The sequence below is a fragment of the Canis aureus genome, chromosome X (assembly GCF_053574225.1).
Source record: "Canis aureus isolate CA01 chromosome X, VMU_Caureus_v.1.0, whole genome shotgun sequence".
Classification (NCBI taxonomy): Eukaryota; Metazoa; Chordata; class Mammalia; order Carnivora; family Canidae; genus Canis; species Canis aureus.
In genome coordinates, this window is record NC_135649.1 from 25,759,533 (window position 1) to 25,762,767 (window position 3,235).

Genomic DNA, 3,235 nt, shown 5'->3' on the forward strand with positions numbered 1-3,235 from the left:
AAAAATATGGAATGCTTCATGAATATGTTTGGTATTCTTGCACAGGGGCCATGATAATCTTTGTCATTCCAATTTTAGTATATGTGCTAACAAAGTGAGCACAAACTAGTCTATGTTTAAAGTCTGATGGTTGGGACACGTGGGAGCTCAGTCAGTAAAGCATCTGACTCTTTATTCTTAAGATTTTATTTATTCATTCATGAGAGACACACAGAGAGAGGCAGAGACATTAGCAGAGGAGAAGCAGGCTCACCTAAGGGAGCCCGACATGGGACTCTATCCTGGCACTCCAGGATCATGCCTTGGGCCCAAGGCAGGAGCCAAACTGCTGAGCCACCCAGGTCTCCCAACATCTGACTTTTTTTTTTTAATAATTATTTTTTTTATTTTTTTTATTTATTCATGATAGACACACACACAGAGAGAGGCAGAGACACAGGCAGAGGGAGAAGCAGGCTCCATGCTGGGAGCCCGATGCGGGACTCGATCCCAGGACTCCAGGATCGGGCCCTGGGCCAAAGGAAGGTGATAAACCGCTGAGCCACCCAGGGATCCCCAACATCTGACTCTTTATCTCAGCTCAGGTCTTGATCTCAAGGTCCTGAGTTCAAGTCCCACTTCAGGCTCCATGCTGGGCATGGAGTCTACATAAACAAACAAACAAACAAACAAATAAATAAATAGGTAAGTAAGTCTGGGGGTTATATATTCCCATTTCCACATCAATGTAGCTGCAAGAAAGAAACTAAGGACTAAGAAATGGAAGATACTCTCCTCATACCATGGTAATGGATTATTTAGATATTCTTCTGCTTAGATTAATTTCTTATTTTTTTCATTATTCCAAAGAGTTTGGCCTGCCTAGAAGAAAATAAGAAATCAACAATAATTCTAATAATTACTAACATTTCACAGTTGAGAAAGTTAAACACAAAAAGTTAAATTCTTCTCTGAGTTACAGAGCTACTAAGTGACAGAACCAAAATTTTACCTCTAGAAGGACAACTGCAGAACACATGATCTAAACCATTATAAGATATTGATGTTTACTGGGGGACGGGGTAAGATGGCAGAAGACTAGGGTCCCCAAGTCACCTGTCCCCACCAACATACCTAAATAACTTTCAAATCATCCTGAAAACCTACAAATTCGGCCTGAGATTTAAAGAGAGAACAGCTGGAATGCTACAGTGAGAAGAGTTTGCACTTCTATCAAGGTAGGTAGATGGAAAAAAATAATAAAGAAATAAAAAGGCACCCAAGGGGGAGGGGCGCCCCAAGGAACGGGGCTAAGGCCGCATGTCGAGTGCCTCCAAGACAGGAAGGTCCAGGCCCAGAGAAACAGGAGCTTCACCAATCTTCCCGGATGGAAAGGTGCACGCAGGGAGCTCAGACAGGATCCCAGGAGGGAAAGGGATGCCCTCAGGCTCCCAGGGGCACTAACGGAGGAACTGCATCTGGGGTAGAGCACGCCACACACCACAGGCCAAGCTCCCTAAAGGGCTGCAGCCCACACCTGGCAGGGCGTCAGGAGGAGCTCAGCTGGAGGTTGTGCGGGGGGTGGGGGGGGCGGCTCCACACGGAGGGGAGTGTTGCAGGCCCTGGAGACCAGGGCACTGGGGGACACAGCCCAGGATCCTGCGCTCCCCCTGGGACAGGCAGAGGCCAGAAGGGCTCAGGACACCGAGGACGCTCCTGCCACCAGCTGGCCCAGAGCTGTGCAGATCACCACCCCCCGCCCCCAGAGCACCCAGGCCCCTGCAGACTGAGAGCTGCGGTAGTTACTGCTGGAGCTGACTCCAGGGCTGGAGAGCTGGCCAGCGCCACTGTTGTTGTTCCTCCTGGTGTCACCTTGTACCTGGACTTAGCAGGGGCCTCACAGGATAAACAACTCCCACTGAGACATGCACCTACAGGGGGCTGGGCAGCTCCCCCAGGGGCATACACCTGAGGATCAGCACAGCAGGTCCCTCCCCCAGAAGACCAGCTAGAAGGACAGGGGAAAAGCAAGTTATTGACCAAGCAGCACTGGAAAGTTCCAGGGAAGTCCAGGGATTTACAGTATATAGAATCAGAGGATACTCCCCCTTGTTTTTTGTTTTCTGTTTGTCCCCCCCTTTTTTTTATTTCTTTATTACTTTTTTCTCTCTCTCTCTCCCTTTTTCTCCTTTTTCCAGTACAACTTGTTTTTGACCACTCTGCACTGAGCAAAATGACTAGAAGGAAAATCACCACAAAAGAATCAGAAACAGTCATGTATCCCACAGTTACAAAATTTGGATTACAATTCAATGTCAGAAAGCCAATTCAGAAGCACAATTATAAAGCTACTGGTGGCTCTAGAAAAAGCATAAAGGATTCAAGAGACTTCATGACTGCAGAATTTAGATCTAATCAGGCCGAAATTAAAACTCAATTAAATGAGATGCAATCCAAACTGGAGGTCCTAACAATGAGGATTAACGAGGTAGAAGAATGAGTGAGTGACATAGAAGGCAAGTTGATGGCACGGAGGTAAACTGAGGAAAAGGATAAAAACAAAAGATCATGAGGATAAGCTAAGGAAAATAAATAACAGCCTCAGAAGGAAAAATCTACATTTAATTGGGGTTCCCGAGGGCACTGAAAGGGACAGAGGTCCAGAATATGTATTTGAACAAATCATAGCTGAGAACTTCCCTAACTTGAGAAGGGAAACAGGCATTCAGATCCAGGAGATAGAGAGATTCCCCTAAAATCAATAAAAACCACTCAACACCTCAACATTTAATACTGAAATTTGCAAATTACAAAGATAAAGAGAAGATCCTTAAAGCAGCAGAGACAAGAAATCTCTGAATTTATGGGGAGAAGCATTGGGATAACAGCAGACCTCTCTCCACAGAGACCTGGCAGGCCAGAAAAGGCTGGCAGGATATATTCAGGGTCCTAAATGAGAAGAACCTGCATCCAAGAATACTTTATCCAGTAAGGCTCTCATTCAGAAGAGAAGGAGAGATAAAGAGCTTCCAAGATAGGCAAAAACTGAAAGAATATGTGACCACAAAACCAGCTCTCCAAGAAATATTAAGGGGGACTCTGTAAAAGAAAGAGTAAGTCCAAGGAAACAATCCACAAAAACAGGGACTGAATAGATATCATGATGACACTAAATTCATAACTTTCAATAGTAACTCTGAACGTGAATGGGCTTAATGACCCCATCAAAAGGTGCAGGCTTTCAGACTGGATAAAA

The 3,235-nt window shown here is 45.3% G+C and overlaps 1 non-coding gene across 1 annotated transcript; it reads right to left on the reverse strand.

Moving 5' to 3' along the window:
* Positions 1-102, reverse strand: LOC144309281 (U6 spliceosomal RNA). The gene has a single exon (XR_013375335.1). It is a non-coding gene; the product is annotated as a U6 spliceosomal RNA (small nuclear RNA).
* Positions 103-3,235: the final 3,133 nt, after the last annotated feature.